Here is a 12,691-nt window from a genome sequence, read left to right on the forward strand (position 1 = left end):
TTGCTATTGTTATGGATACTTAAAAGCTCTAAATGCTTAAATTCCTGGTTATTACTTTATTTTCATTTAGGTTCTGCCTATGAAATAGACCTTAAATGGAAATTTAAAGAAAACCTTATGTAACAATGGATTTATTTTATAATTTCACAAGATGATTTCCAATGCTGTATGTATGTTATTTCATATTCATGAGGCTTATAGTATATGAGTACATGCAAAATTCAGGTTATTTCAAAATAAAATTTCAGTTTTTTAAATTGTGTATAAGATGGGTACATGGGGTTGTCTCTAAGAATAGCACTTGCTATGCATGGTATTAACTGTATGAAATTGTCTATATTTTTAAACAAGTCCTACCATTATCAGTATCAAATTGTGTAATTTGGGTAATACCATCTCTACACTAGTCTGATTTCTTAAGAGAAGTAGAAATCTTCCACTATCATGTTTAACAAGCTTGAACTGAGACCTTTTCAAATTACAGTTTCCTCAAACACTGAATATATGTGGGAATGGAACAGTGTGTGCTTTCTGTGTTACTATTTTATAATTTGTTTCTGGCAAAGCTGTAACTAGCATTTCTAGATCCTGTTGCCGATACCAGCCAGTGAAAGATACAAATTTATTTGTTTTGTGATTTTATGAGATGCGATTGCAGCTCATAAATATGTACTAATTACTTTGATTTTTTTTATCTGCAATAACAGTTGAACTGTACTTACAGTTTAATTGTAACAACATGGAATGAATATGGCTTTGTATTCTCTGAAATTATTATTTTTTCCTCCCCAACATTTGAATGCTCACAGTTTTCAAATATGCACTAAAAAGAGCAGGTCTGGTTTTGAAGTAAAAAATGGGCAATACATTTGGTTCAATACATTGTTTAGCAGATTATTATTGATATTAGTTACAATAAAAACATAGTTGTCCATAATTATTCCAAAGAGGGTTAATATGTGTCAGTAAAAGAGGGTTAAGATGTGTCAGTAAAAATTAAAATGTGGGTATCCAAAGCAAAATGTTAGTATTCGTACCATTCCTTGCTGTTGAATTAACAAAGTCTGGTATAGTTGTTTAACCTTTTCAAATCTTTATTATTAAATTTTAACAATAGATGTACCAATTATCTGCACAAGGTATTTTTCTAAACAAAAAACTAACTTTTTTGCTTATGATTTAATCTCTTACATCAGGGGTGTCAAACCCGTGTTGTCACGGCGGCGTCACGTGACATATCAGGACTTTTCCCCCCTTTGCTACATCAGGCACGGGTGTGGCCAGCACGTGATGCATCTGGCCTGCAGGCCGTGAGTTTGACAGCCCTGTCTTACATGATCATAATCAATGTTATCTAATGCAAAATGCACAATGTGTAGCAATAGAGTTTAGCCTATCAAGTGAAGTGAAACCCTCTTTAAGGTGTGTAGACCCCTCTGGGTCTACACACCTTAATTCCACCTTTTGCCTTAGTAATTCTTGATGCTTACAAAAAGCTTCTCCTTACAGCCCCGGCATGTGAGAGAACTTCCACAACCTGTGCAGTTCTTACAAATTGAAAGGAAAAGAATAACTAAATTCCATAGCATCATCTTCTGGCCTTGTTTCTTTGAGGTGTGGAACTAGGAGAATCAACTCGTTTTTTCTCCCTTCCTTTGGGGGAGAGGCCCAATTTGAGAGTCCAATTTGTGAGACCCAAGTCAAAACAATTTTTATAAAAATAAAAATCCAATTTTAGCTTTAACCAGTCACATATAAATCATTCACTAGCAAAGAATATAAAAATAAGGAATTGCAACTTCAATGAATTCCCAAGTAGTTCCATAGAAAATATATATATATAAAGGAAAGGAAAATGTACGTCTCTGAATAGAGATCTCAATATATTTGTTTCCTAGTGATGTAGGACATTGCTATAAAACGATTGTCAGTTACGTAAAACTCAGTTGTATAGTTTATACAGTGAACATAAATACAAGAGACAATAAAGCTTAAGCAGCAGTTCAAACAAAAATGTAAAAGTTAATATTGGCTGGTGTTATTTACCTATTGCTCGGAGCAAGTGAATTCCTAAAACAGGTCTTCTGGCTTCTCTGGAATTTTCCAGAGTCTTCTGGATAATAGCCTTTAATCCAGAATTTAGGACAATGTTACTTTTGTCCTCCACTTAATCTCAGTAAAGTACTAGGTACTTTACCTAATATTCAGTGTCTCTATTTGTTTCCAAAAAGGCAACATTTTTAAGAGGGACACCTTGGGAGATTTGCCATTTATACATGACAGAGGCAGCATTTTTCTTTGGGAATGTGGTAAACAGATGCTGATTGGCTATCTGTGAATATGAGGTGGGAGCTTTACAACCATCAACAGAGTTGGCAAATGATAAAACTAAAGTGTATGAGAAAATAATATTAATTAGATAAATGTTTATAGGAGCATTTTCTTATAGTTTCTCTCGCATGCGAAGAGATCATAATTGGAACACCTACTTCCTCTTTTATCTAACTGAATCTGTTTACCTGTGATGAGGCAGGTCCAAGATAAAAGCTTCTTAGTCCCACCTTTTGTCAAAGAGAAACTAGATGATCGCTCGGTGCATTGCCAGCCTATTATAATTAGCAGAACTAATCTTTAAGCCAAAGAAGTGAATCTTTTGAAAGACCATTATTTTTTCTTTACATATAGCTCATATAATTATCTTATTACTTATGAAATTCTTTAAAATTATGTTATTTAAGATACGTTCCCAGGGAAGTGCATGTAAATAGCAACATAAACATAGGTAATATACTAAAATACTGTAATACAGTGCTGAAAAATTTGGAAAAAGAGGAAGGATTATTAAGTTCTTTGCATGACAGCTACTTGCAATTTATATCATGTAGAAAAAATAGCATTCTAATTTAATAATATGAAGAAATAAAATAAAAGACCACATAGTCAACATAGGTACTGTATATAGTGAAATGTAGGAAAGTATATGCTTTAATTGTTTGCTGGGATTTTACAGTGGTAATGTGTGAAATATAATTTCATAAATATATCATCTATTTAGCAATTCTCAGAAAGTGCTAATTATTAACTTATCTTAACTGCTGCTTAAAGTATATTTTAAAAATCAAATATTTACGAGTGTTTGCCCAGTACAGATAAAACTTTTTATTAATTCCCACCTATATACTGGTATAATTGTGAAAACTTTGTATAGGGTTGTCAAACATTTTTTAACTGTTATTATGTTTTTTAAAAATATTATTTTATTAAAGATCTTGCCAGATAATTGATTCTTAAAGAAAAAACCCACTGTTTATTACTTGATAAAAGTTTTTTAAAAGAGTTCCAGGTGTTTACTTGATTCTTTATTATATTAGTATATGCTGACTATGACTTTTTATTTGAGACTCACATTGCAAATTTTAATTGTACACATACTGTCCTTATTATAAATAATAAACATTAGAAAAACATTCCTCAACATTGTATAATACTGAACTATATCTGATTAAATAGGGATAAATTTTCCATCATCAGGCTTTTTATCATGATTCTGTTGTTGGGTTAGTTTAATTCTGTTTTGCCAGGAGCAGAAAAATAGATATTTAATCTTTGTGGAGCACTATACTTTACAATTTGTACCTGTGTTTTATTCAAGGAGATCCTTCTGTAAGAAGCACATGCATTGTCTCCTATCTACTTATTTACGTTCATTTTAAAAAGATGTTATAATGCTCTCGCATTTAGAGTGAGAGGGGAGAAATGCGGTTTATTTCAATATATTTTAAAAATTCACAGAGGTATTGTAGAAAATCCCATTTGCTTCTTAGTTTGCTATCATGTTGTAATTGCATGCTGGCCACCTAGTGCCTGAATTATAATCATGTGATTGTGGAGACATTGCAATGGAGCAGTTATAACTTTGAATGGTTGCTGAACCAGTGAGTGTTAAGTAAGATCGACCAAATAAGAGATACTGTAAGTTAACAGCCTCAACTATTTGGGCACCAGGGACTGGTTCCGTGGAGAGAGTTTTTTCCGTGGACCAGAGGGGGTGTGGTTCCATTTGCTGTCTGCATCCCGCAGATGGGGCTTTGTTTGTGTGGCCTGGTTTCTGGCATGCCACAGACCAGTCCCGGTTCATGGACGGGGGGTTGGGGACTCCTCCTGTAAGTGTTTGCTAATATTAAAATGATTTCAGAGAGCATCTGATGGAGAAATCCTTGTAATGTTTATATTGGACATATATAGCTATGTGTTTCTTTCTGCCAAGGAACCTACATAACATTTCTAAAGAATGTCAGCTTGTGCCCAGAACAGAATGAATTCCTTATTCACAGAGTTTAGTTATTCAGATGTTTTAATTGCATGATTTCTGTTAGTTGCTTTTTTTTTTTGCATTTTTTCTGTCGTGTTCAACTCTTGGATACTACCTGGATAAGTCTGCAGTTTTCTTAGCAAGATTTTTCAGAAATGATTAGCCATTGCCTCTTTCCTAAGACTGAAATAAAGCCCAAGGTCACCCATCTGGCTTTGTGCCTAAGGTTTGACTAGAACACAGTCTCCTGTTTTGTAGCCTGATTCCTTAGCTACTACACCAACTGAGAGCCATTAACTATGTATGTTCTGCCCTGATCGTACTGTATACGAGTTCTATTAACATAGGCTAATCTTTTGCTCCTGAACCTTAGATTTATATTAGATTTCTTTGAAGCATAGGACCCGCAGAGATTGGAAAGCAGTATGAGCACTTTGATGCCCATGGCCTCTCCTAATTCTTATGACAGTTTCTGTATCACGATTAAAAAGTACTATCTATATGCCCTGGTCAAAAGTGTTGAAAGTTCTTTGAAACATTTGAGAAATCTGTAAAATCTGTTTGGTCGTAACAATAACATTACTAAAGATGAATGCCACAAGAAATCATAACTAAATCAAATTACTCTGTGGGAGAAATAAAGGAAATATTGTTCTAAGAAAAAGAGGTGTGTGCAACTTAATGTGCTGCAAAGTTAGTTCCTTTCCACATCCTGAATTTACAAAGAGGAAGAGACTTTATAGAACCCAGCAATATTTCTTTCTGAATCAAAATACAAAAGATCTGGTGGCAATCTTATAATTCCCCTGTAAATTATAGGAGAAAATTTTAATGAATTGTGCTTTTTTCTAAACTGATTGTGACATTGATAAGAAAAATGAAAGAGATATTATGAAATTTATTAGAAAAAAGGAGTGTTTTACACAAAATAGATGTCACAAGTACTGGATGAGATTTGGAGAAAATTCCATTGACTGCTGGATCAAATTACCCTATATGTAAAAAGCTTTCTGAGTGAAAGATAGTCAATGGAAACTCCATTTGAAAAATTACAGGTAATGTTTGGAAGTGCTTACTAGCCCTCCATCTGGAAGAACCAGCTCTTAAAAGATGCACATAGATATGTTATCTATTCTACCTATTTGGGCTTTATATTTTGCCCTAAAGGCCTAAAAACACGACCTGTTCTTAGTAAAAGAGCAGTTTTAATTCATTCTGTGTTTCCTTGTTTATTTAGATTTATGGAAAACATACAAGTCATTCCTTAGCTCATGACTGTACCATTGTATATTTTGCTTGTTTAATTTCATGGTGTATAAAATGCATACAATGAGGAAAGAATGCTATCTGTATTCAGTGTTTATATGTCTCATAGTCTTACACAGCTTTTATTCATAAAGACAGATTCAGCTTATAATATCTTTCCCTCTATTTTTTGTAAATATACTGTGAGAGTCAGCGTTCTTCTCAAAAGCTTGTGTGTGTCAGATATATGTATAACACATATGTTTTACTCAGAGATAAAATCCTTTCATTTAACCAATAGAAATTAAGAATTGTCTCTGGGGTAATTAATTCCTTATGAAAGTTTTGTGAAATTGCCGGGCCTCTGTTCAACACGACAGGTAAGTTTTGCTTTTCCAAATTAAGGCTGCAAGGTTGAAATGGCTTTCATTGGGCTTTCTTTGAGTTAAAGCTGCAAGGCTGAGAAGGTTTTAATTGGTTTAAATGTAAACACCAGGCTTATTTTAAGGGCGGTGTGGATTTTCATAAACAATATTTTCATTACAAAAAGGGCTGGGAGTATGAGAGTTTCTTCCTCCAGTTTCTCTGTGAGCACAGATATTTTTCTATGTTCTGTTAAGGAAAAAGTCATGGCCTATCATCTATTTCTGTTACTAAGCCATCCTGATATTGAGGGATATTTCGGTAGGTGCAATAACCCTGAGAATCTCTGGAAGCTGGAAGGACCAGAAGCTGCTGGTAATGACTAGTTAAGCAGAAAGTAACACGTGATGGAAGTGGGGGCAGAAGGGGTTGTGCAACACGTGGGAAGAAATCTACCTAGAAACTCAAAAGTAGAAAAAAAAAACAGTGACAAACCACTTCTGTATTGTTGCCAAGCAAATTGCATGGAGATGGCTAAAACATTTAGACCATCTTGAATGTCAGTTAATGAGACTGCCTAAATCAAAAAGCACTTCACTGGTTGCAGGGGAGGAAAATTGAACATTTATGAATACATCTGGAGCTGATAACCTAGCCAGACAAAACTACAAAGAAGGCTGATATTCTAGGTGACAATATAGAAAAATGAGCTCCGCGTTTTACAAGGAGAAATGCAATTGGAACTTGGAATATAAAAAATATACTCCAAAGAAGACTTGAAACTCTCCTAGCAGAAATGAAGTGCACTAAATTGGACGCTAATGGGTGTAGACAAATTGGGAGTATGTTTACCTGTAAGTACGTAATAATATTCAGGATAAAAGATGATGGTATTCATAGTATGGTATAGTAATATATCCATAGTAGGTATTCACGGTATGAGATTGTGCAAAACAGTGGAATGGAAAGAATATTTACGGAGGACATTGCTGACTACATGGTCAATTCCAACCTAGGAAACAGAATCATATATACAGCATTAGATTTAATGAATATCCAGTGGGTGGGAAGAAACATTTGCAGTTGATAGTGATTGGTTCTCCTTTGAATAGGCCATTGTTATTTAATCTTTTCTTCTCCCTTTACATGGAAACTAAAATATCACTTTAATCATGTACTGCAACATTCCATGCTTATAATCATCAGGCATTTTCTCAACTGTTCTAGCCATTTGGGGAAGGAGTGTTTCCTTAGTGACAGAGTACCTGTTTTCTGAATTCAGATTCAGTTTGAATTAGTGCTTGAATCATTGAAGAATCATTGCCTTTTGGAGCAAGTGATTTGGTTTGAACTAACAATAAAGTAGCTTTGAATATTCATATATGTTCTACATGGGATGAAAGCCAGTTAAAGAAGGTGTTGGATTCCTATCTCAAATCACAGAGCATGTTTTTGTGTGTAATCATATCCTATCTTGCAGTATTTAGTTTCAGTTGATAATGCCGAAGGTTATAACTTTTTATTTTTTTATCACTGTTTGTTGCTCTGTAGTCTTGGAGAAACACTCGGTATCAGTACATAAAGTATAAGTACGTTTTAGTTTTTAAATATCTTCGTCCATTGTAACAATTACAATCAGTAGGTGACTTCCTGGAAAAAAATATTGTAGTACAGTGATTTAGTGTTCTATGCTTTGGGCATGATTATGATTTCTTTTTTATAATCCTTTAAATTGTATTTTTATTCTGATACCCACTGCTATTAAATTAGCCACATAATATTAAGAAAGATGAGGTGAAATGCTGCTGTTAAAGAAGAAGCAAGTCCTTATTTTTAAATTGTTTGCTTGAGAAATGTAGTTTAGAGATTTTGCACATTAAATACTTTTTGCTAGCTGCACTCACCAATTATTCCTACTACAGATAATTATATAAAGACTTCCTCTGGAAAAAAAGTCTTGGTCATGAATAAATAAAGAAACAAGAATATTCTTTCTATATTTAGGTATCATTCCTTTCTGCTGAAACATGAGTTTGATTATTCATATGGATTCTTTAAATACAAAAGCTTTTAATGCTCTTAATAATTCCACGTGTTTAAGCAATTGTTTTATTCTGTTTGTTGGATGGCATTTAATAGGATTTCAGTTGGCATGTTATTAAATGGGTATGTGTTTGAGCAATCTGGTTCATTCCTACAATTTATAAAATGCAGAGGATTCATCCAGAACTCAACAAAACAGTCTTTCTCTATAGTTCCTTACTTTTTAGTAAATGCTTGTCTGAATAATGGCTCAAGTAGATCTTTATAAGTAGCTTTCCCCAGTCCTCTACGGTTTAATTCCTATCTATCTATCTATCTATCTATCTATCTATCTATCTATCTATCTAATTTATATGGCCGCCATCTCATAGAAAGCGATTCTGAGTGACATACACCAACCCAACAAAACAGTAGAAATATAAAGCAGTCCTTGTTTAAAACTGTTATGTAATCATTATTAAAAAGAATTAAAAATGATAAAAACAAAATTAAGACTGGAAGAAATTAATAGGCAGAGGAATGTTAACAATAAGTCAACTATCCCACTAGTTCACCCCTTCCCAGAGTCCTCAGGCCTGTTGGCATTGCCCCCATAATATATTTTTCTTGTTTGTTTATTCTGAAGTTTATGAAAAGACTGGTTGGCATCATGCTGGGCAGCTCAAAAACTATGGCACTCCAGGAATGTCGTTTTGCTGTAATCAAAAAGGTTCTGCAAAGAAGTGACAAGAATTGGTGGACATGCATTCCAACAAAAAACTATTCTGTAGATGAAAAGGAAAACGACCCACTGTGCCGGAGGAGAAATTAAGGGATCAAATTTGGACAAAATGTACTCTTAACAATTACAGAACTCTTGTTGATTTGAGAACCAGGGTATTTCATCTGTCTTAAATGATAATGAAACTTTTAGGCTCATTTCCTTAGACATACCCAGAAGTAAAATCTTTTTTTTTTAAGTGGAGATTGATCTCTGGTGATATCATGGACTCAACCATGCTGTTTTCTTGGCAATAGCATGAACATACTTTGCTGTTTCCTCCTCCTAGTTCCTAGTTTAGGCTGCACTCTGGTGTTTCTCATTGCTTAGATTCAAGTTCTGATCAAGCCCAGTTCCACCTAGTTTTGAACTCAGGCAGGATTGGCCAAGTGCTATCCCTTTCTCATGGTAGGAGAACACTTACCAGAGGAAAATTCTATTAAATAACCTGTGACTCATTAGGTCATCCTTGTATCTAAACAGAGAAATAGAATGACCATGGTGGGCAAAATAGCAATGGAAATGGGAACAATTTCTGATTTCCTACTGGCTTCCCCATTGATGTTGCTTGTGAGAAGCTGGTAGGGAGTGCCAGAAATCACTCCTCTTTCTTATCTATCCTCCCTACTTTGCTGAGGGGAGGGGGAACAAAAGGAGTCATGGACCGCAATAAAATTGCACCCTCACTCCCGATTCCAGCGTGTCACTAAGGGTCCTCTCCCACCAGGGAGAAAAAAGGGCTCACCCATCGATTGTTGGTAATCTCAGCCAGCCCTACCTCAGAAGCAGGCATTTGAGTCGCTTCCTCACACTTCCCTCCCCATCTATTGCTGTGTAATTTCATATTTTAGCCTCTGTTCCAAAGCAGTCTATTGTTGCCCTAAACTTTCCAGTTTTGCCTAACTGAAAATTACAAGCAAACACAAGTGGTTTAGTATACAGATCTTATTTGGTTTGTGATTCTTCAGATGATAATGGGAAAGGCAAATATAAATACACAAGTGTTAAATTAGGAAGCATTGTTTTTTTATTATTATTATGGCGGACTGCATGCATCATTTTTCTTTCAAGCCCTAAGTGTTTCTCTCACATATCCATAAACACATACAGATGCGGACACACACATGTGATATTTGACCAAAAGGTTGGAGACCCCAGATTTATTTAATTCAGTTTAATTTGCAAATGTAGTAGTTCTGCTAAAGAAATCAATGCCTCCTTTACCTTGGCAATATGAATTCCCACATTAAAAAAAAAGAATTTTCTCCAAATAAATTGGGAATAAGCAAGCCTCTGTTACATCCCAAATATTCTTCTTGGATGGAAAGTTCAAGGCTATATTGTACTTGGTTTGGTTTAGTTATTTCAGGATAGCATTGAATTATTTTTTCTGAAGACATTTCCTTTTAAGTTGGTATGCATAGAAATATGCTTTGACAGCCAAGGGGAAAAACTGCATATAAATCCACCTCTATGTAGGCAGAGTGCAAGGATAGATGAGAGAGTCTGCTTGTTGTGTAAACAGTATGATTCTTTGATGAGCATATAAAGGCCCTTAAATGATCATAGTAGGTAGAGTTTATTAAGATCCAGCATGGAAAAAATATTTTATACTGGGTATTCCCTAAGTATTAGGAATTTATTAATATCTCCCATCATGGGATATTCTGTGGAAGCACATAAAGGCAGTGTAACATGTTAAAAACTGATATTTGGCATGGGGGGGGGGCTTTTTTTTGCTAAGGATTTATTTAGTATCCAATGCAAATGGTTATATAAAAAGAATTTCAAACCATCTTATATAATGCTTGGTCATAACATACTATTTGCTAGCTTTTCATTTAAAAATAGCTTTATTTTCTTGGAGTATAGGGTTAGTTTCAGTAGTTAATTAATTGCTCATTATATATTTCTAATCTATTACAGTGAAAAATAAATAGGATCTTATGCCACCATAAAGACTAGCTAGTATATTATAGCATATAAAAAAATTATGTCTTAATTGGTTAAAGATACCACAAAGTTGTTTGACATTGTATTAATTAAATATAAATTATCAGAATTATATAGGATTATATAAATTAAATGTTACCATAACCAAAAATGTCCAGGTACAAGGTTATATGATTATGTGGGATAACTTTTTAAAATGTCATTATATTTATACTTATAGGAAAAAAATATTGAAAAAAGGATTTATTTTAAAGCAGCCCTGTAATTAAGCAGAGTTTTACAAAAGTTGCTTGGCACAAGGCTGACATGCAGTTCTGTCATTGGATCTTTTATTGCCTTCATCTCATCTTTTTTATGGAGGGATGGGTATATTCAGAAACTAGAAGAAGGTCCATATACAGTGTTTCGTGGTTGAAGAGTAGTAAACCTGCAGCAGTAAATTGCTTATTTTCCCAGTTAATAGAGAAGTGGATAAAAAATATAGAACCGGTTCCATTGTTTTTGCATTCAGTTCATTTTCCTGTTGGAAGCCAGATCTCAGAAGCTTTATAGGGAAAGCTAAGATTGGACAACTGATTATAATCCTATCGGTCCTCTTTCAAAACATACTTGGTTTTGCTGTTGTAATAATATTCTGTATGTGTGTACAATGAGCCTACTATGCGAATGTATCTTTAAAGCAGCCTCACAAAGGTCTACGGAAATAAATTCCCCTTCAATATATTTTAGTAATGTTCTACAATGTAACATGCCTCTATTGCTTTCCCTAAATGTGTAATGGGATAGTCCTTGACCTATGACTGTAATAGAGCCTCCCCATTATATGTTGTGATGGTTATAAAACAGGTTGATCATGTGTTTGACACAACTTTATAACTTTTTTCTCAGGGATCATTAATGTGTCAGTCATAAGTGTGGACGCTGTGGTCGTTAAACAAATGCCACAATCATAAATACGATTCCGTGTTGGTTTTCAGCAAAACTCATAAAATGCGGTCATGTGCCTGCAGGATGCTGCAAATGGTCGTAAATGTGACCATCTTACTGAGCACCTGAAGTGCGGTCATGTAACCAAGGTGGGGGGGAGGTGAAAGTGGATATTGGAATTTCAAATCTAGGTCGTAAGTCCCCTTTTTCGGGTAGGATGTAAGTCGAGCACCACCTGTAATTAGAATGATCATAAATAATGTATGAATGTAGTAACACATAAATGATTATATTTGTGTGTGTGTCTGTGTAGGGCCCTGCTTTTGTTTCATTGTTATTCTGTATAAAAATATTTTTCAAATAATTTACCCTGGTTAACAAAGAACTTTTTTTTAACAGTGTCCTGGAAAAATTGACAGCATCAATGAAAGGGTTGATTCCCTCTCTCAACTGCAGGCTGTTCGTAACATAGCTAAGAAAGGTACATGCATTTTAATATTATTAATAACAGTATTGTTACTACTTGTTGCTATCATTAAGCCTACAGTAAGAATGGAAAAATATATTTGTGATTACAGTAGCCTTTGATTAAATATGGTAATTAGAACCAGAATTTATGTTACAATGTAGTGGGAGGGGATGGGCACAGACTGGAATGGCACTGTGGCATCATCTGACTGCAACTGGGCCGGCAGTTGCCCAGTTGCCCAGAGAGTGAGCCACACTCACTCTACCACTTGAGCTCTTGAGGAAAAAAAAGCAGCAAGAGTGACTTATGGGGGTGACTTGTGACTTTCCTGCTGGCTTCCCCATTGACTTTGCATGAGAGAAGTTGGTAGGGAAGGTCTCAAATGGCAGTGGTGTGGTCATGGGCCCTCCATCTGTTGTAAATGCGAGCCAAGTGCCAAGTGACTGAATTGTAGTCACATGACCATGGAGACACTGCAGTGGCCACAACTTCAAGGACCTGTCATAAGTCTCTGCATTCAGCTCTATTGTAACTTCAAAGAGTCATTAAATAAGTGGTTGCTAATGTATGCAGAGTCTGGGCAGTTTCTAAACATCTTGTTTTATGTTCATAAAGTTTA

General features: G+C 34.8%; 1 protein-coding gene across 3 annotated transcripts in view; it reads left to right on the forward strand.

Moving 5' to 3' along the window:
- Positions 1-12,691, forward strand: part of PIP5K1B (phosphatidylinositol-4-phosphate 5-kinase type 1 beta) — a 78,829-nt gene that overhangs the window by 11,662 nt on the left and 54,476 nt on the right. For 2 of the 3 annotated variants that reach the window (XM_070935590.1, XM_070935588.1), the window contains exon 2: positions 12,003-12,084. The exons of the other annotated variant lie outside the window; for it this stretch is intronic. The gene's annotated coding sequence lies outside the window, so the exon portion shown is untranslated. The remainder of the gene's footprint in view (positions 1-12,002; positions 12,085-12,691) is intronic. 3 annotated transcript variants of the gene reach the window in all.

Source organism: Pituophis catenifer, unplaced genomic scaffold (assembly GCF_029215685.1).
Source record: "Pituophis catenifer annectens isolate HBS135680 unplaced genomic scaffold, rPitCat1.0.hap2 SCAF_2, whole genome shotgun sequence".
NCBI classification, from domain to species: domain Eukaryota; kingdom Metazoa; phylum Chordata; class Lepidosauria; order Squamata; family Colubridae; genus Pituophis; species Pituophis catenifer.